The sequence below is a fragment of the Podarcis liolepis genome (genome assembly GCF_965112155.1).
Source record: "Podarcis liolepis genome assembly, chromosome: 1".
Classification (NCBI taxonomy): domain Eukaryota; kingdom Metazoa; phylum Chordata; class Lepidosauria; order Squamata; family Lacertidae; genus Podarcis; species Podarcis liolepis.
In genome coordinates, this window is record NC_139554.1 from 17,874,306 (window position 1) to 17,895,464 (window position 21,159).

The 21,159-nt window shown below is 45.7% G+C and overlaps 2 protein-coding genes and 1 long non-coding RNA gene across 10 annotated transcripts in view; 2 read left to right on the forward strand and 1 right to left on the reverse strand.

Annotated features, from left to right (window-relative positions):
- The window catches only part of LOC310714064 (cholesterol 24-hydroxylase-like), a 168,034-nt gene extending 150,186 nt beyond the window's left edge, over positions 1–17,848 (forward strand). The window contains exon 16 of the transcript XR_014529570.1: positions 17,571–17,848. The gene's annotated coding sequence lies outside the window, so the exon portion shown is untranslated. The remainder of the gene's footprint in view (positions 1–17,570) is intronic.
- CCDC85C (coiled-coil domain containing 85C) overlaps positions 1–21,159 on the forward strand; it is a 183,438-nt gene that overhangs the window by 48,943 nt on the left and 113,336 nt on the right. The gene's annotated exons all lie outside the window — the stretch shown is intronic.
- Positions 9,701–19,860, reverse strand: LOC310685866. Its single transcript, XR_014515573.1, has 3 exons — positions 17,504–19,860; positions 14,410–17,274; positions 9,701–14,351 (listed from the first exon to the last, which is right to left on the reverse strand). It is a non-coding gene; the product is annotated as an uncharacterized lncRNA (long non-coding RNA).

Consider the following 21,159-nt stretch of genomic DNA (forward strand, 5'->3'; position numbering starts at 1 on the left):
TGTGAATAACTGTATGAATGTGCAACTGAGCTGCTTGTATAAGGATTGTATAAAGATTGCACGTTTGTTGAATGTAATGTGTGAATGCACAACCCATTCTTTGTGACTCCTTTCTAAATGCTTACACGTTATTTGGCTTCAAAGTCTGCATTCTGAGCTTAAAAAACACTCCCCTCCAGTCTTCTGCGGTGTTGCATCTTGCAGGTTAAGATAAAGGTAAAAGGTAAAGGACCCCTGGATGGTTAAGTCCAGTCAAAGGCAACTATGGGGTTGTGGCGCTCATCTCGCTTCAGGACTAGGGAGCTGGAGTTTGCCCACAGACAGCTTTCCGGGTCATGTGGCCAGCATGACTAAACTGCTTCTGTCGCAACAGAACAACATGACGGAAACCAGAGCGCACGGAAACGCCATTTACCTTCCCGCTGCAGCAGTACCTATTTATCTACTTGCACTGGTGTGCTTTCGAACTGCTAGGTTGGCAGGAGCTGGGACAGAGCAACAGGAGCTCACCCTGTCGTGGGGATTTGAACCACCAACCTTCTGATCAGCAAGCCCAAGAGGCTCAGTGGTTTAGACCACTGCGCCCCTTTCAGGCTAAGATAAACTTTGCTCAACTTGAACTGTTTTATGGCTCACTTCTAAGGGCTTGGAAGACCCTTGCTCGTGGGTAGGCAAACTAAGGCCCAGGGAACGGATCCAGCCCAATTGCCTTCTAAATCCGGCCCGCGGACGGTCTGGGAATCAGTGTGTTTTTACATGAGTAGAATGTGTGCTTTTATTTAAAATGCATCTCTGGGTTATTTGTGAGGCCTAGGAATTTGTTCATCCCCCCCCCCCTTCAAAATATAGTCCGCTCCCCCCCCACAAGGTCTGAGGGACAGTGGGCCGGCCCCCTGCTGAAAAAGTTTGCTGACCCCTCCCTTGCTCCTTCGACAGCAAACTAAGCATGGATTAGAATTTATGGAGTGGCATTATAAAACATGTAAGTCCTACTGTTTGGCCTTTAAAGCGTATTAATATGATATACTTGTTCTTGGTCCATGTTTAGGAAAATGATCTGAATAAATGGTTTGCTTGGGTTTAATTCCATCATAGGTCAAGAGTGGGAATATGGCCATGGCAAAACCTAAATCTCTCAATTTAGGCTCAATTTTCAAAAGCTGACAAAACGTGTTCATATAAGTACTGTATGCTTATATAGCTTGCAGAGTTGTTCCAACATTTGCCTTTGTTTCACTTTTCTTCTTTGTTGATTTGACCTTTTTTGGCCCTTAACTTATGTGACAGTTTAATGGTAATCCAGATAAACCTTGAGACATAAATCCACGTCTTTGTGGTATTCTGTAGGAAATGTTTAGATAAGGAAGTGGAAGAGTGCAAAGTGTCCTGGAAAGGATCTTCCACAAGGTCGAAATTGTGGCTCACTGTCAGCTGCCTCTGGTTGACCCTGCTGTGTTTTAATGGTGCAATGTTGAGTTGAGAATTACTTAGATTGTGTCTCTCTCTCTGTGTGTGTGTTGGTGATATGATTAGTCGAGGTCCACAAATGTGCTTGCTGTTGGCGAGGGGATCTTTTTAAATGGGTGTGTAGAGCACCAGGGAGAATTGCTGTACAGTGGATGCCCGGGCTGCGAACGTGATCCATGTGGGATGCATGTTCGCAACCCGCAGCGGCGCATCTGCGCACACACAGGTTGTGATTCGGTGCTTCTGCGCATGCGCAAAGCGCGATTAAGCACTTCTGCACATGAGCGACCGCAAAAACCCGGAAGTAACCTGTTCCGGTACTTCTGAGTTTTGGTGGTCCGGAATCTGAAAAAACGCAACCTGAAGCGTCTGTAACCCGAGATATGACTGTACTTCTCACAAACCTAGAGAGGAGGCCAAAGTGTGGTGAATCTTGGAGATACTTGGAAAGCAGCAAGATGGCTTGTTGGCCTTCTGAGTGTTTTTGAGATTCATCACAGCGCATATCCTCTTTCTTTCCTCCCACTCTTTCCTAGCTTGGAGTGAGGGAAGAGGAAAGAACGTCAAACAAGGGCCCGCCCTCTAGGTGTGGGTTTGTGCATCAAGTCAGTCATACATTTGGGCTGGCTGCCAGGGCCTCCTCCTGGCTTGGTTTGGAATTTGGACTCCACAGACTGCCCTGTTTTCTGACAGAGTTGGAAAATAATTCTTGACTCCGGCTATTCAGACATTGCAAGGTGGTCTCCCAGTCAACTTCATGGCTGAATGAAGCTTGGAAGCCAGGATTACTTGACCAAAGCCCATTGCTTTTATCCATCACACCACAACTGGATAGTCTTTTACCTGTCAAGTGACACATTTCCTTGGGGATAGTCAGCCAGGGACAGTTTACCACTGGTGGGCAGCAGACGGTGGGATGAAAGTCAAAAGTATGCAGGGTCACCTCCTATCCCCCTCTTCATTTCTGTCACCCCCGCTTTCCTTTCCCCTCAATCTTCTTCCTTCTACCACCCCTTTTGCTTCTCCCCCCTCCCAGAATTCTGCAGGGGGGAGGGCAGATGGCTCTTCCCAAAAATATGAAGGGAGAGGGAATTCCCTGAAGTGTTTGACCCAGTCAGAATAATAATAATAATAATAATAATAATAATAATAATAATAATAATAATATTTTCTTTATACCCCACCCATCTGGCTGGATTTCCCTAGCCACTCTGGGCGGCTCCCAACACAATATTAAAAACACGATAAAACATCAAACATTAAAAATTTCCCTAAACAGGGCTCCCTTCAGAAGACATTCTAAAAGTCAGATAGTTGTTTATTTCCTTGACATCTGATGGGAGGGCGCTCCACAGGGAGGGGGTTACTGCTGCAAAGGCCCTCTACCTGATTCCCTGTAACCTCACTTCTCGCCAGAAGGCCCTCGGTGCTGGACCTCAGTGTCCGGGCTGAATGATGGGGGTGGAGACGCTCCTTCAGGTACACTGGGCCAAGGCCGTTTAGGGCTTTAAAGGTCAGCACCAACACTGTGAATTGTGCTCAGAAACATACTGGGAGCCAATGTAGGTATTTCAGGACTGGTGTTATATGGTCTCGGCAGCCACTCCCAGTCACTGGTCTAGTTGCTGCATTCTGGATTAGTTGTAGTTTTCGGGTCACCTTGAAAGGTAGCCCCACATAGAGCGCATTGCAGTAGTCCAAGTGGGACATAACTAGAGCATGCACCACTCTGGCGAGACAGTCTGTGGGCAGGTGGGGTCTCCACCTTCATACCAGATGGAGCTGGTAGACAGATGCCCTGGACACAGAATTAACCTGTGCTTCCATAATCACTGTACGTCAGAAGTAATCATTTCATTACCTTAAGTTTACTGAGCTACTAACCCTTCCGCATTTTATATTTTGGTTTCCTTGCGAACTGGCTTGCAAACATAGCGTGCAAAGGGCTTTTGAAATTAGACTGAGGGACTGGATGCATTACTCCACTTTTCTGTCTAGGCTTTGAGTCTCAAGGAATATCGCTGGGGAAATATCCCTGTATTTTGCATCCACAAGTCAGGATGAGCCTTCTTCAGTACTGCTCAAGTCTCGCCTCGCCGCCTTCCTATCTTCTTCTGAACCTGCCAGTTTTGTCTCTCTCCCCTGCGCTGTTTTGAACCCCCCCCCCGATGGTTTTCCGAGGGGGGAGTCCTGGGCAGTCACTCAAATCGGATGGCTGGCGCTCGGGGGAGATATTCCAGGGCCCTGGAGATGACTCAAGGCAAGAAGCCCTTTTCATTTCTGTCGCCTGACGTCTTAACGCAAAGGCTCATCTTTTGGGGAATTTCCCACAGGCAGCCTTCTTGTACAGACTGCACAGCATGGCAGGCAGCAACACCTCACTCCCCAATGCCTCTCCTTTTGTCTAAAGCCTGATTTAAATTGCATTTTACCAGTACTGCACACCCACAATACTTCTATAAATCTTGCAGCCATTGTACACAGTTGTTTACACAGGGTGATAAACACAGGTGTTTTGTCAAGGTTTTTTACTACTGGCAGTACACTAGGTCAGGAGTGCAAAGAGGGTTCATTTCTTCGAATGGTCCCGGAGCTTTTCTGAGTTGTGGAAGAGACCTAGGCCCCACCTGCACTATGCATTTAAAACAGTATCATGCCACTTTAGACAGTCACATCTCCTCCCAAAGAATCCTGGGGGTCGTAGTTGATTAAGGGCTCAGGGAGTTGTTAAAATGCCCTCTATTCCCCACAGAAAGCTGAAATTTCCACAGCGGTTTAACCACCCATCACTCTTCCTAGGGACCTCTGGGAATTGTAGCTCTGTGAGGAGAATAGGGGTCTCCTAACCAATCTCAGCATCCTTAACAAACTACTGTTCCCAGGATCCTTTGGGGGAAGCACTGGAGGAGGAAGAGGAGTGCGAGGGGAGCGCCCTGCCCCCAACATTGCGAACCTGGCAGGGTGCCATCGTGGCTGCCCCCCTGCACTCGGTGCCCCACCCCCTCTCTCCGCCCCCCCCCCCCCGGTGCCGGAACATGAAGCTGGGGGGAATCCATGCATTTTTGAGGTGGTGTGATACTTCTTCTTCTTCTTCTTCTTCTTCTTCTTCTTCTTCTTCTTCTTCTTATATCTTACTTATACTCCACCCATCTTGCTGGGCCTCCCCAGCCACTCTGGGTGGCTCACAACAGAATATTAAAAACACAATAAAGCATCAAACATTTAAAACTTCCCTAAACAGAGCTGGCTTCAGATGTCTTCTAAAAATCTGGTAGTTGTTTATTTCCTTGCCGCCTGATGGGAGGGCATTCCACAGGGAGGGCGCCACCAACGAGAAGGCCCTCTGCCCGGTTCCCTGTAACCTCATTTCTCACAGTGAGGGAACCACCAGAAGGCCCTCGGAGCTGGACCTTAGTGTCTGGGTAGAACGATGGGGGTGGAGATGTTCCTTCAGGTATACTGGACCAAGGCTGTTTAGTGCAGATGGGACCTCTGATGGATACAGGAGACCCATCAGATGCCAAGGAAATAAGCAACTATCTGACTTTTAGAAGACATCTGAATGCAGCCCTATATAGGGAGGTTTTTAATGTTTTTAATGTTTTTCTTTGCTTAATGTTTTTCATTTGTTGGAAGCTGCCCAGGATGGCTGGGGCAACCTAGTCAGATGGGCAGCGTATAAATAGATCATCATCATTATTGTTATTATTACCCGCCCTTACCAGCTTGGGTGGGGCAGGAGGGCGGGGAAGTGAAGAACAGGGCGCTTTCCTCTTCCTCCCACATGGTTTGATCACCACTTACTTCAGTCAGGCCAGTTTGTCTTCCTAAACACAGCCCATTTCCCCGCGCCACATCTGGCAAGAGACGCCATGCTCCCATTTCCTCACTGCCTGTGGCAGACTGTACATCAGATAAATGAAGCCACAGGCTGCAGTTGCACATGGCAGTCTGCTTGGAACAGCTTGGTGCGAAGGGATCCTGGCTCTGTTCTGTGAGTCGGCTTAGATCACCGGTGTCCAACTGACCTGCAACTGGGTCATGAGTTGATTCATTGGGAATCTTTGAGGGAAGCCATTGCTGTTTAAAGTGGTTTGGTGCTGCTTCAAATCAGGGGCCTTGGTGATAGGGCCTGTTTCATTTATTGATATGATGGATTGCAGCTGCCTCTTATCCCAAATTTTGCCAGTCACAGCGCAAAGGAGCTTTTAAGCTCTCCACCTTGCTTGTGTTTAAATTTTGGGATTTCAACCAGCGGCGTCCCACTGGGTATGGCTGAAATTTCGCAAGTTAAATGTGCATAAGATGCAGTCCTATTGCATTATACAAACACACTGTCTCTGCTGCCTTTGCCGCCCCTGCAGAAAACCTTACATTTTCAAGCATTTTAAGTAGAGATCTTTCCCGGTCTGCATCTATACTGCAATTGCTTTTAGGTATTCTTAAAGCTAAAGGAATCCCTGACCATTAGGTCCAGTCGTGGCCGACTCTGGGGTTGCGGTGCTCATCTCGCTTTATTGGCCGAGGGAGCCGGCGTACAGCTTCCAGGTCATGTGGTCAGCATGACTAAGCCGCTTCTGGCGAACCAGAGCAGCGCATGGAAACGCTGTTTACCTTCCCGCCGGAGCGGTACCTGTTTACTTGCACTTTGACATGCTTTCGAACTGCTAGGTTGGCAGGAGCAGGGACTGAGCAACGGGAGCTCACCCCGTCACGGGGATTCGAACCGCTGACCTGATCGGCAAGCCCTAGGCTCTGTGGTTTAAACAACAGCGCTACCCTCATCCCTTAGGTATTCTTAGATGTGTTTAATTTTTTTAAAGAAATTGTTTTGTTGCTGCTTATGTGTTTTGCTACCCTGGGCTCCTTTGGGAAGGAAGGGCTTTATATAAATAAACAGGAAAACTAAAATAAGCTCTTGGTAGCCTCATTTTCTGATGCTCCTAGCTGTCACTGGTTTATTTCCAACTACAGACTGGTGTAGGCAACATCTTACTGGTGATGTCGTCATATATAAGGGGGTAAAAGAGAGGTCATGGCATGAGGCAAATTTAACGTGGCCTTTTGTGGAAAAAACCAATTCTTAACTATGCAGCCCCAGTGCATTCTATTTTATCTTATGTACTGTGACACAGACTGGCCTGAAAGTTCAGCAGAAGTTCATATATGCCGCCAGGAGAATTCTTCTGGGCACCTGGCTCCTCTCATATCCAACTTTTGCTTTATCTGAGGACTGGTTTTTGCATCACCAGAGCTGAAATCTCAGCTTTTTTGTTAGGTGTTTTTGGTCTTTTTTTGCTCTCCGGCACAGATCTGTTGCTCAAGTGTCAATATGTTCCCTTGAAAAGAAACATCCTGCTGTCCAAGCCATTACATGCTGATTATGGTTTATCGCTGCTGTGGAATCTTCCGCTCCTCCATTTGTCTAAATTGGAGACATCTTAAACCCCTGTTGAGCAACTAGTCTTCCTGGAGGGGCGATTCTGAATTGTGAGCAGGCGTTGGTGGGCTGGAGTCTCACCCTCCGGTCCATCCCCTAATGCTCTCTGGCGAGTTCTGTTGCCATAGAAACATATTTTTCTTCTTCTTCTTCACCTTGTTTCCGTCTCTAGTCTAGTAACGGAGAGGGCCCAGGCGGGGCTTGTTAAGGAGGCTGGATTTGGCTCAGAAGCCTCTGGTTGCTGTATAAAATGTAAAGGGACCCCTGACCATTAGGTCCATTCGTGACCGACTCTGGGGTTGCGGCGCTGATCTCGCTTTATTGGCCTACAGCTTCCGGGTCATGTGGCCAGCATGACTAAACCGCTTCTGGCGAACCAGAGCAGGGCACGGAAACACCATTTACCTTCCCGCTGGAGCGGTACCTATTTATCTACTTGCACTTTGACGTGCTTTCGAACTGCTAGGTTGGCAGGATCTGGGACCGAGCAACAGGCCCTCACCCCGTCGCGGGGATTCGAACCACCAGCCTTCTGATCAGCAAGTCCTAGGCTCTGTAGTTTAACCCACAGCGCCACCTGCACCCACCTTAAAACAATTTCTTAGCATCTAGAAATTGAGCTCATCCTTGGGACACTTCTGTACTTCTCAAACTACTTGCAATGCTTGGCCTGTAGGGCAATGAGGAATAATGTTCTTTGGAGAAGCGCAGAGAGCTACACATAGCAAGCTGTCTTTTACCAAGTCAGACTATTGGCCCATCTAACTCAGTTCTGTCAACACTGGCTGGCAGCAGTTCTCCAGGGTTTCTTTTGCCTGGAGATCTACCTGGGAAGTTTGGCATGCAAAGCATGTGCTCTTCCCTTGAGCTACTGCCCTGACCCACATTTGCTATCAGGATTAATTTTCTTGATTTATTTTTAAATCAGATTTTTTTTTATTTAAATCGGATTTTTAAAATAAAATGCTTTTGAAGGAAAAATATTTCTAAAGATAGTTTTCCGTTTAAGTTACATTATAGTCCAAAGGCTATTCATCAGGAAATAAGGATTTGTTTTTCATGTGTGCTAAAATTCAGTCCACTTTTTTTAAAAAAAAACACCATTTAACCACATCTGTTAACAAGCATGGATACATATGCTATAATGTTATTGTTTTAGTTAAATAAATTGTTTAAATTGTTATTAAGGAAATGATTTTTTTCCTCCTTCCAATAAAGTACAGCAGAAAAGCTGTCCAAATATAAACAGTTAACTTATTAAATCTCACAATAATTTCATAATTATTGTATATGCCTATGTATTTTTAATAGTATAACCAAATCAGTAATTTTTTATATAACTGTAAAAACTACTCTGAAAATTGATTATTCCGAAAATGAAACCTTCATCTGGTTGTAAATATTAAGATTATACCATCAAGAATGAATCTTTCTATAAAAAAGAAAAGATTTAAATCAAGTCTTACTGACTAGTGATTTAAATAAGGTCTTATTGACTAGTGATTTAAATTGTGATCCACCCTGTTTGTGACTAATTGCTATGTTCAAGAAGAGAAAGGAAAGTATTTGCAAAAGGATCAGAAGGTGTGAGATGCAGGCAGGAACCAGTCAATAGTTGGAGCATAGGCAGAGATCTAAATAGCTTTTTAAAAAAATGAAAACAAAAACAGCATGTTTAAAAGCAAGAAAAGACTCACTTGAAATAGGAAAGTTTAAAGATGTGAATAAGAGGAAAGAACAGGCAGAACACTAGTTACTAAATACAAGAGGGAAATGGATCAGGAAGTGAAGTAGAAACTTTAATTAAGGGGTGGGGAACCTTTTTTGGTCCAAAGGCCAGATACGTACCAGGCATGCCCTCTGAGGGCCAAGTGGCTGGTTCTAAAGGATGATGCTTTAAATGAAGTTACTAAAATTATATTTTTTATTATTAAAAATTACCCCACTGCAGCTTTCCAACAGTATTGAAGCCCACAAGTTATTCACCACCATGTTAAAGGCAGAATTCATGCATGCATACACACACACGCAGAGCAAATTAAAAGGGGACGAGTATGTTTGGGGCAAAAAAAAAAAAAGTCAGGAGACTCTTGGATGACTGTGAACATTTTTACCCTTGCCTTCAAGTAAATTCCCAGAGCAGCTTACAAGGAAACTCAAATTGCAATAAAACAATTAAGCTACTAAAAGCTTCAACGTCTATAAAAGAAGCTCATAAAACCATTAGCAGAGATAAAACAGACTAAAATAAAAGACCCAGGAAAATAAAAACTTGTTTGCCACTTGCTACAATGACATCAAGATAGACACAGGTTGAGACCTCCTGGGGAGGTGATTCTATAGCCAGGGCGCCTCTTTCACTGATAACCATTCACCCCATATCAGACATGAGAGGAACCATTGGTGAAGATTTCAGTGTACATATGAGATAAAGGTACTAATTGGGGGGGGGAGGGAGAGAATGGGCAAAGGAGCAGGTTGAAGAAGAGAATTTGCAGAAACAATCAAATACTGAGATGAGAGGAAGATTTGGCAAGAAACCGCGAAATTGCTCGGCAGGAAACAGAGCAGGTGGATAGGAGTAAAGGATGTATTTAACACAGAGAGATCAGAGTGAAGTTGTGTTGGCAGCTCTGGCCCAGGAAACAGTCAAGGCTGAGGAGCAACGAGATAAAGAAAACGATAGAGTTGTGGTAAAGGAGGATGTTGCGAGATGGAGTGGGATGCTATGGAGAAGAAAGACCAAGTGATGGAACAAAGAGGATAAGAGGGTTTGAGGAGAGTGAGATTGGGAGGTGGCCTATACTGAGTAATGGTCCACCTAACTCAGTATTAACCGGGAGTGGATTGCAGGCAGCGTTCTCTCCCACCCTTATGTGGAGATGCCAGGATTTGAACGTGGGACCTTCTGCATGCAAGGTGGATACTCTATCACTGAGCTACAGCTCCTTACCTAACAAGCTGCTGTGCAAGGTGGAGTGAATGATGGACTGAATCTCTGCTACACTTTCTTGGTCACCAAATACCACCACCTAGAACGGAGTTTGCGGAGATCTGCACAACTTGTAGCCCACCAAGCCACTTGGGTAGCCAAAATTCATGGCAGGCGGGCTGCAGTCACCTTACTCAGTAATTAAAGGTTCTATCCCTCAATTTTCAGGACCAAAGCCCCTACCCAAGGCGGCTTGGCGGATCCCAAGTTCTTCAGTAGTTCAGGGGCATTTTTGCTTCTTCAGAAATGGCTGCACAAGAATCAGGATGCCGTGAGTCCATTAAGCAGCCAGTGTAGCTGAAATGCGTAAAAAGCCTGTCTATTTGGTGTGGGTGGAGAAACCCATTAAGCCTCTTAAGAAAAGACAATACAAGACCTGGAATACCAGGCATTCTTCAGAAGAAGAGAGAGACCACCTGCCAGATCAAGGCACCTGAGATCTGAGGTCAGCAGTAAATTTAGGAGGTGGGGATTACTGCAAAGACAGGCTTGTGAGCGACGTTCCCACGCTGTGCTGGAGCTGTGGATGCTGTGAGCTGTGTTCTGGTATGCGCAAAAGGACTGCTACCATTATAAAGGTGTCCAAATAGCTCACACACTCTTTCCCTTTGAAACAGAGAAAATCACAGCCTTAAACCATGGGAAACCAATTCTCCCTGTGGCCTTTATTGAGAGAGCCTTTACTCATTTTGGAAGGTTTCTTCTTCCTTTTCCTCTCCTCCAGGGACAGTCTATATGTTCTTGTCACGTTGCAGAGAACTGATCACAAGTGCTCTCTGTGGGAGGTAGAAGATGTGGAAGACTTGGTCTGTTGGGCAAAAATAGCAAAAACCCAGAGTGGGGTTTCTCTGAACAGGGTGGGGGTGTGTACAGGGGTGCCAACTTGAATAAAATATTGGGTGGGGCTAGGTAAGGCCTACGCTGCACAATCAATCACAAGGCACACACCATTTGAATGGCAATGCCCATCAACTTTGGGGGGTCCCAGAGTCCTCAAATATTTTCTCGGGAAGGTTTAATGGGAAGGGAGGGGAGCAGGAAACTAGTTTTCTTTGAACCACTGAAGAAATCCGGGCTGTATATCTTCGCCATAATTTTTCTTACCTCTAGAATGAAAACCTATCGGTTCTTACTTGTGACCAGGCCATGGTTACAAACGTTTCTCATATGATACTTTTATCACTGGAATGACGCGTGGGAATCAGCCTTGACACCGAAATGAGTTGTGGGTTTTAATCTTTGGAGAAAATTTGCGGCGTAAATAATACAGTGTTATGACTTTGTACTGGAAAGGCGATACATCTCCTTGTAGCTGGCTTGTAGCTGATTTGAAAATAATGTTATGACTTCTTGCTTCTAGGTTCCCTTAAAAAAAAAAAAAAGGCTGTTCATGCTCACTGATCAATATGGAATGAAATTCCATTTATCAACTAAGGATTCTCAAGTGCCTCTCCGAATTTAAATGGGAAAGTTATTATGGTGCATCTTTTTAAAGAGCCTCATGTTGCGTTAGGCATTATAGTCGCAGAGTGGATGGATGTTCGCTCTTTTAACTACACTACCTGCAAAATGAAAATTACGCCATATATCTTTTCTTTTTTAAAAAAGAGCCTTACAATGTTAAGTGGGTCCTCGTAGGAGCATTACTGCAATTCAAAAATAGGCTTTGCTTGGGTTTGACTGGCAATGCATAGCTTAAGTGCTCCAGGGATTGGAGAACAAAGATATTGATATTGTGTGAATTCTCTTCCTTAAAAACAGATGAATACATTCTGGCTGTGCGACATCAAAAGATGCAGACAGTGCCAGACTATCCGCTAATGTCAGAATGATGTTTTTGATAAAAGCTTTAGATGACAGGCGTGGATGGCCAAATTAACGGTGTCTGGAGTAACACCTGTCACAGCACCACAGTTTTATCAGGTTTTTTTAAAGGTACAACGTGAATCTTTTTTCATATTTTGAGATTCACGACAGGCTCGTTGTAAACTTCCTGGGTTTAGAATCTCATGTTGAATAATTGTGTTTCTTTCAGCTTATAGACAGAGAGAACATTTCTCTCCTTTGAGGGTAGCAGAACAGCTGGTTCACACATCCATGACTTCAAGGACGAGCGATGACTTGTACGTGTGAATGAGCCACTGCAGATCTAGCACCACAGATGGAACTCTTACCACAAATTCAATACAGCATTACACAAGGGCCCTGCTGGATCAGAGCAAAGGAATCCTGTTCTCAGGGTAGCCAGTGAGATGCCTGCGGGAGGCTTGCAAACAGGACTTGAGAGCAACAGCATTCTCTTCACTTGTGGGCACTCAAGAATAACCGTGTCCAATTCCATTGTTGTTGTTGTTCACCAGAGTTTTGCCCCTGTTAGCAGAGCTGCTTTGGGCGACAGCACTAGGCGTCTGCAGCCTCCACCCAACCCCATTCCATGGAAAGATACAGCCTTGAGCATTGTGGATAAATAAACATGGCGGCTGTTAACAACAGCTCTGCTGCTGCAGCAGCAGCAGCAAAGGAAGCATAAGCCTATACATACTGCCTAATTCAGGGGTGGGGAGCTTGATGCCCTATACAGGTGCTGTTGAACTCCAACTTCCATCAGCCCCAGGGATGATGGGAATTGTGGTCCTGTGGCATTTGGAGGGCCATAGGTCCCTCACCTCTGTCCTAATGGATGATGAATGGTGGGCATGAATGGCAAAGAACCAAGTATACCCATTTGCACTCATTTGTTACTAACCCGTTTCAGAAATCAGACTAAATGGGGACTCATTCAATTCCCTTTTACATTGGTTCTGAAACAGCTCTCTATGACAACAGATCATAAAGGTAAAGGTAAAGGACTCCTGACAGTTAAGTCCAGTCACGAACGACTCTGGGGTTGCAGCGCTCATCTTGCTTTACTGGCCAAGGGAGCCGGCGTGGCTAGCATGACTAAGCTGCCTCTGGTGAAACCAGAGCAGTGCACGGAAATGCCGTTTATCTTCCCGTCGGAGTGGTACCATTTATCTACTTGCACTTTGGGGTGTGCTTTTGAACTGCTAGGTTGGCAGAAGCTGGGACCGAGCAATGGGACCTCACCCCATCGCGGGGATTTGAACCGCCGACCTTCCGATCGGCGAGCCCAAGCGGCACAGTGGTTAGACCACAGCGCCACCCGAGTCCAATAAAAATAAAGGGGGCCCAGTGTGCGGTAGCAGGTTTGCTTCTTGCCACTCCTATTTGAAGAACAGTTAATATTGCTTTAAGCATGAGCTGGACCTGATCAGAAGAGTATGTGGGGAATCTGACCTGCAGAGTCAAAAGCCGAAAGGTCATGTATGCAGTTGAAGTGTCTTTGTAGTGGGGATGCCCTCTGCGCCGTCACAACTGTTTACACAGTTGTTGCCGCTTAATTAAAAGTCCTTAAAAACGATGCTGCTTAAGGAATCGTTGTTTTTATTATTGTTCAGTTAGGTGCTTCTTTTCTCGTGGGAAGAGGTCTTGTTGTCTTGAAATGCGACTAATTGGATAACGATCTGTATGAAGTGCTTAAGGCTGCAGGGATGCAATCTCCAGGGAACTCAATGGGACTGCATTGGAACGAAAAATAATGCAAAATACGTGAATTCAAATATCGTAATGTACATGGAATCAAAGTGATGGTCAGACTTCCAGAAATAATAGAAGGTTGCCTGCATGGAATTATTCTGACTGCAGGGCTGTAGTTTTATAACTGTATACATGAGGATTCACCGTGGATTCAGGTAGCAAGTGTTTTAATATGAAAAACACTTTTAAAGTGATTTTATGTTAGCTGCAAACATAGAACCAAACCTAGCAGCCGTATAAGAACATAAGAAGAGCCTGCTGGATCAGGCCAGTGTCTCATCTAGTCCAGCATCCTGCTCTTACAGTGGCTACCCTGGTGTCTGCAGGAATCCAAGCCCAAGACTACTCTCCCTTCCTATGGTTTCCATGCAATTGGTATTCAGCAGCATTGCCCCCAACTGTGGGGGCAGAGTGTAGCCATTGTGGCTGGTAGCCACCAATAGCCGTCTCCTCCATGAATTTGTCCAATCCTCTTTTAAGGCTGTCCAAGTTGGTGGCCATCACTGACTCCTGTGGGAGTGAGTTCCATAGTCTACTGCATGAATAAGTACTTTGAAGAAGTAATTGGTGCAGGCTGTTGTCTGTCTGTCTCTTTCTCTCTCTGTGTGTATGTTAGTGTGTGTGTTCAAAATAATCTTACATTCTTATTTTTGTACAGTCATACCTCATGTTGCGTTTGCTTCAGGTAGAGCATTTTCAGGTCGTATCCCGTGGCGACCCGGAAGTACCGGAAAGCGTTACTTCTGGGTTTCGCCGCTCGCACATGGGCAGATGCTCAAAATGACGTCACGCGCATGCGCAGAAGCAGCGACAAGCGCAGAAGCGGGTTGCGTTCTGCTCATGTTGCGAACGGGCCTTTGGGATGGATCCCGTTCGCAACCAGAGGTACCACTGTAGCTTCATTCAGGTGTACCCATCAGATAGTATGAGTCAGTACTATGTCCAGATATACAGCCAAAAGTTCTGGATGAGAGCATATTGTGCTGGTGGCTTGCTATCATTCTCAGTTTTTGTTAACATTGGTAATAAAATCATACCAGCCTGAGATGAATCTGTCAACTTTTGATTGACTTTTGGCCATGCTGTAACTATTTTAAAAGGAACTTAAAACAGAAATAAAAACCCTGCCTGCTTTGTATAAATGCTAGGCGGCATGCAGTGGCAATGAGGGTGCTGTTTAGGGACGGTATTCACAAGATGATGATTAATTCAATTTGTATACTTCCCTCCATCCAAAGATCCCAGGATGCTTCACAACAGAAAAATACTAAATGAGAACACAAAAATAGATAATAAAAGAAAAACAGTCCAATAACCCCTTTTCCCACAAACACATCTAAAAAGCACCCCTCAGGTGGTTGTGGTGGTAAGCAGCATAACGCATTTTTATTGGTGATGTCACTGACTGGCTGGATGCAGAGGAGAGGTGGGAGGTAAGGTAAAGGTAAAGGACCCCTGGACGGTTAAGTCCTGTGAAAGGCGACTATGGGGTTACGGCGCTCATCTCGCTTTCAGGCAGAGGGAGCTGGTGTTTGTCCACAGACAGCTTTTCAGGTCATGTGGCCAGGATGACGAAACTGCTTCTGGCACAATGGAACACCGTGACAGAAACCAGAGCGCACGGAAATGCCGTTTACCTTCCCGCCACAATAGCGATACCTATTTATCTACTTGCACTGGCGTGCTTTCAAACTGCTAGGTTGGCAGGAGCTGGGACAGAGCAAGGGGACCTGACCCTGTCATGGGGATTTGAACCGCCGACCTTCTGATCAGCAAGCCCAAGAGGCTCAGTGGTTTAGACCACAGCAGCTAGGGAATCCCTGGGGATTAGGGGCGTCATTATGATGCATGGGCAGAGGAAGAAGACTGGGAGGTGGCACAGTTGGGATTTTAAACACAATTGCACTCAATAGGAATTACTTCCAAAGAACAGGCAGAGAATTATTATTTATTATTCTTATTAAATTTCTATACTGCTTAGTTGCCCATGTGGCTTCTAAGCAGTTTGTACAAGTATAAAACCAATTGCGAAAACTCACATAATTAAAACACACCATAAAACCATCTCATCAAAACATTAGCATAAGCATGCACAATTGGAAAGTGCAGTAAAGCAAGCCCATTGAAACAGCACAACAATTACAACGCTTAAAACAGCAATTAAAGCAGGAGGTTCAAAGTCTGGAGGTTAGGGGAATACTTTGTAAACAGGTGTGGCAGAATACTTTCTAAAGAGCTGGCAGAAGGCCAGGACATATGGGGCTTCTCATATTGCAGCAGGAGAGCATTCCGCAACATGTGAAAATACTCACCTCTCTGCTAGTGCAAACAGATCATCATCAGGCCGCCGTAAAAAATAATCATAATTGGGTTCCATTTGTCAAATCTCCATGCACTTACTGGTAAAGGGCAGGGAAAGCATCTTTCAGGTAACTTGGTTCAGAGCTGTTTAGGTCTTGACACTTGAGTACCAGGATCACAAAACTGGTTCAGTGGTTAATAGGATCAGGCTGTTGGTTGAAGAACAGGCAGAGTTAAAATGTAATTAATGCAGCTGATAGTTGTTTTATTTTTTCTAAAGCTACTTTGGCTGCAAAGGACGGACCTTCATTCTAACATTATAGTAAGGTAAAGGTAAAGGGACCCCTGACCATTAGGTCCTGTCACGGACGACTCTGGGGTTGCAGCGCTCATCTCGCTTTATTGGCCGAGGGAGCCGGTGTACAGCTTCCGGGTCATGTGGCCAGCGTGACTAAGCCGCTTCTGGCGAACCAGAGCGGCGCACGGAAATGCCGTTTACCTTCCTGCCAGAGTGGTACCTATTTATCTACTTGCACTTTGATGTGCTTTCGAACTGCTAGGTTGGCAGGAGCAGGGACCGAGCAACGGGAGCTCACCCCGTCGCGGGGATTCAAAGCGCCAACCTTCTGATTGGCAAGTCCTAGGCTCTGTGGTTTAACCCACAGCACCACCTGCGTCCCTATAACATTATAGTAGCAATTTCCAATTTAACAGGTAACAGCTATAGCACACTTCCCTCAGTGTCTTTTTAAGAACTCTAGATCAGGGGTCGGTAAGCTTTACTCCAGCGGAGATCCCTCTGTGGGCCGGATCGTCTGTGTGTGTGTGTGAGAGAGAGAGAGCGTGCCCCCACGATTTTGGGTGTCTGCGCTTACACGATTTCTGGCGCCGCAAAAGCAAGTCCCTGCGCCGTGCTGGTTTAGTGCCGCATGAGGGGACTTGCCGAGTGGCTGGCTTGATTCAGGGGCGTCTTGTGGGCCAGTTAAATGGCCCCTGTGGGCTGCTTGTGGCCTATGGGCTTTAGGTTGCCGACCCCTGCTCTAGATCAAGGATGGGGAATCTGTGGCTCTCCAAATGTTGTTGAACTGCAACTCACCTCTGTGACCATGCTATCTGGGACTGATGGGAATTGGAGTCCGACAACATCTGGCGGACCACTGGTTCTCCATCTATGCAGAAAGTGAAAGCTTGAATGTGCTCAAATTTATTTAAATATATGTAATTTAATCAGGTGAATCAGATTACTTGGGTAATCAGCTAAAAGACCAGCCATTAGTAGGATAATAGGCCTTTAATTTATTGATAGCACTCCTGTTTTATCTTATTGCCTTCCCCCCATCTCTCTGCCCACAAAGAAGAAGAAAACCCAGCAGTATAGCTCAGCTGGTAGAGCACAAGACTCAGGGTCGTTGGTTTGGGCAAAAGATTCCTGCCTTGTGGGGGCTGGACTAGAGGATTCTTGTGGCCCCTTCCAGCTCTACAATACAGTGGTACCTCGGGTTATATACGCTTCAGGTTACAGACTCTGCTAACCCAGAAATAGTGCTTCAGATTAAGAACTTTGCTTCAGGATGAGAACAGAAATCGTGCTCCGGTGGTGCGGCGGCAGCAGGAGGCCCCATTAGCTAAAGTGGTGCTTCAGGTTAAGAACAGTTTCAGGTTAAGAACAGACCTCCAGAACGAATTAAGTACTTAACCCGAGGTACCACTGTACTATGATTCTAGGAAGATGAATTTCATATAAGCTTTCCTGTTGTGCTAAAAAAAAATGAGAAACCTGACATCTTTCCGCAGGGCCTGCAAGACAGAGCTGTTCTACCAGGCCTTTGGCCAAGGCACAGTCTGACCCGCTCCTTTGGAAATCCCCATAGAACTCTAGCCCACTGGTTGCCATTAATTTGATTGATTTTAGAATGAATTGATTTTAGAATGTATTTCAATTAATTGATTGTGATTTTATGTAAACTGTTTTATTTTTACTGTTGTTAGCAACTCTGAGCCCAACTTCGGCTGGGGAGGGTGGGATATAAATAAAACTTTATTATTATTATTATTATTATTATTAACATATTATTTGATTATATCTATCTTTACACCCACACCCTGTATGGTTGTCTACTATACAGAAATGGTTACACTTAAAAAAAAAGCTAATAAAAAGATTTTTTTTAAAAAACAGCAACACTTGGTGATCCATGTAAAAGTAGGATGAAGGATCTGTGGCCCTCCAGCTGTTTCCAAGCTCCAGTTCCCACCAGTGCCAACCAGCATGCCCAATGACCAGTGATAATGGGCAGCTGGAGTCTAAGCAAAAGACCATCCTTGTTCCATATTTTAGATACACTTTAGCACCAAACTTTCTCTTAGGAGGCATGAGCTGTCACCCAGCAATCAAATCAGGAGTCAGCCAGGCAGTTTGGACTCGTGCCTTTTGACGTTCTCATACGTGGGAAATTTCCTCCTGTGCTCCTCATTGTTTCTGGGGGAATACACAGCCGGTGTTTATTCTTAATTAGACCTAATGTATGTGAGAAGTACCTAGATAAATGGCAGATTGAGGCTTATCCTGCATGCATAATGTGGCAGCTAATAAGGCGGGAAAGAGGCATTGTCTTGCTGAAGGCTCCCTGGTTTCTTTCCTCTCCCATTCATTACTGCAGGGGGGGGGGGTTCCCCCAGTCCCTTTGCACTTCCATGGCAATGCAATTGGGCCTTCATGCAGGTGATAATCCTTGATGGAAAATCCATTCCATGGATCATCAGCCCCGGACATCATGCTGGCAGCATTTAATAGCAGTCAGCTTTCGATGGCAAAAGTTATCTGGCTGTTGTCTAAAGTGGCGGGGCGGGACAGGGCGGGCGGGGGGGGGGGGGAGTCCCTTTGAAAAGCCAAGTCAATGTTAACCTGAGCTGTTTTGGTTGAGCTCTGTTTGTGTTGATTTTGACATCTCCTGTGGAAAGGTCCCCACTCTTTCGTGAAGTACGAATGAATGCATCTGTCCATTTCAGTTCATGGGCATTTCTCATTTATTATATTCAGTTCTCCAAATTCCTGCATCAATTTGTGGGTTTTTCCAAGTACTCATGAAAATTTTAGTGCAAATTTCCCCTAGTATATACGCATTTTTGTGTGCTACTTTGTCTAATATGCATATTATTAAGGTTTTAAACACTGTATGTGCACACACACACACACACACACACACACACACACACACACAACACTGCATGTGCAGATTGTGTGTGTGTGTGTGTGTGTGTGTGTGTGAAATAATAAATGTTTTTGCATTTGCATTAAGAAAAATAAAATCTATTTTATATGTTACCTTCTAAAAAACACACACACAAAAAACAACTTTCTACGGTTCTCTCCTCTTCACTTCAAATGTAATGTAGAGCGTTCTTATCCCTTGTGCCAAGGAAACTACAGCAAAAGAAAGGAAAATCGCTCATATGTGCTCACAGCCACTATGGAGCTTCTTTGAGAAAACACGTGTCTCACACTTCCTGTTTTAAGACTGCATAACTAGAACTGAATTTTCGTATATAATAAAAAATATAACACAACACACCCACCGGTCCCATAACATTAATTTGAATTATGCTTATCACGCCATAGAGCTCCGATGCGAACTAAGGCAGGACACCACCTCTTTCCAGTATCTTTTTGTAGCTTGGTTCTTTTGATGGAACCAACTTTGGGAATGGGTGGGGTAGGTGTCTCCGGGCCTCAATAAACCAATTGTACTGGGTGTTACAGATAATGGGTCATTGCCTTCCTTGGGTGTCCCTGGGTGGCTCAGCGACCACTGTTGAAAGCCGGCCGTGGTGCTTTGATTTTGCCGAGCTGTAAAATGCAGCTGCTTAGGCCTGATGGTTGACTGCAGGCATTTAATTCTTTGCTGTGGGTGGGAGTGAAGAGAAGGCCATCTGTTCCTGTTGAGGCGTGTGGCCGGATGCTTCTGGGAAGGGAAATCTCAGCAGTAACATCTAAGTTGTTAGTGGGTGACGAGACCCAAGGCTCAGCTTGTCCAGCAATCCTTCTTATCTTGACCAGACAGATAGCCCCAAAAGAGAGCATGTAGCCCCGGGATGGTGAACCTGAGGCCCTGAGCCCCCCTGCCCCAGGCCAGTCTCTCAGGTCCTCAGGAATCTCCCAAGGCCACAACCGTGTGAGGCAGGTTAGGCTGATAGGCACTGATCACCCCGTGAGCTTTGTAAGGGTTTGAAGCCTGGCCTCCCCGGTCCAGCCCCCTAACCTTTGAATGCCTTGGAAATCCGACACTGCTTCTTGCCTGCTTGAATATAGGATATTTTCTCCTACTGCACAAAGGTAGAATTCGTCGTCCTTTGCCTCTGGACCTGTCATGTGGTCTCCCCAGAAGGTCAGTGTGGTGAGCCAGTGTGGTGTAGTGGTTAAGAGCGGTGGACTCGTAATCTGGTGAACCGGGTTCGCTTCCCCGCTCCTCCACATGCAGCTGCTGGGTGACCTTGGGCCAGTCACACTCCTTTGAAGTCTCTCAGCCTCACTCACCTCACAGAGTGTTTGCTGTGGGGGAGGAAGGGAAAGGAGAATGTGAGCCGCTTTGAGACTCCTTCGGGTAGTGATAAAGCGGGATATCAAATCCAAACTCCTCCTCTTCCTCCTCTTCTTCTTCTTCTTCTTCAAGAAGGAAATGTGGTCCTCCGGCTGAGAGTGGTTACTCATCCCCGCTGTCATGGACTTGCTGGATGCAGAGGCACCAGCCAGGGACAACCCCCCCGGCCGGTAAGAAGGATCAGAGCCTGGGGGAGTGGTGGTGGGACGACTATTTATTTACTTGGTTTTTTTGAGGGGAGCAGCCACTTAGCCTCACCTGGCTCCAGGGGCTGGTATCCAGAGAGGCATACTGACTCCCAAGTTTGGAGCTTCCATTTGACAATGATGGCTAAAGAGTTGAAGAGCCTTTCTTGAAATTCCGTAACCCCCTTCCAACGCTGCATAAAGCAGCAACCATCACCACATCTTGTGGCAGTGAGTTCCACCGGATGATTGTGTGCTGTGTGAAGAAGTAGCTTCTTTCTGGCTGTAAATGTGCTGTGGTAGTGGGTTTACTCTGGAAGGTTTGGATTCGAATCCCCATGCACTTAGTAACCTAGGAGGATGCTTTACTCTGCATCGGACCCTTGGTCCATCTACCTTAGTGCCTCCCACTCTGACTGGTAGGGTCTCAAGTTCAAATCTTGCCCCAGCCAAGATTTCTCTAGCTGCCTTTAGGAAAGCCACTATCTCAGTTTGAACCTCTCGTCAGCAGTATGCAAATTAGGCTGCTCTACCTCACAAGGTTGTTGTTGTGTTACTGAAGTAATGCATATACGACGT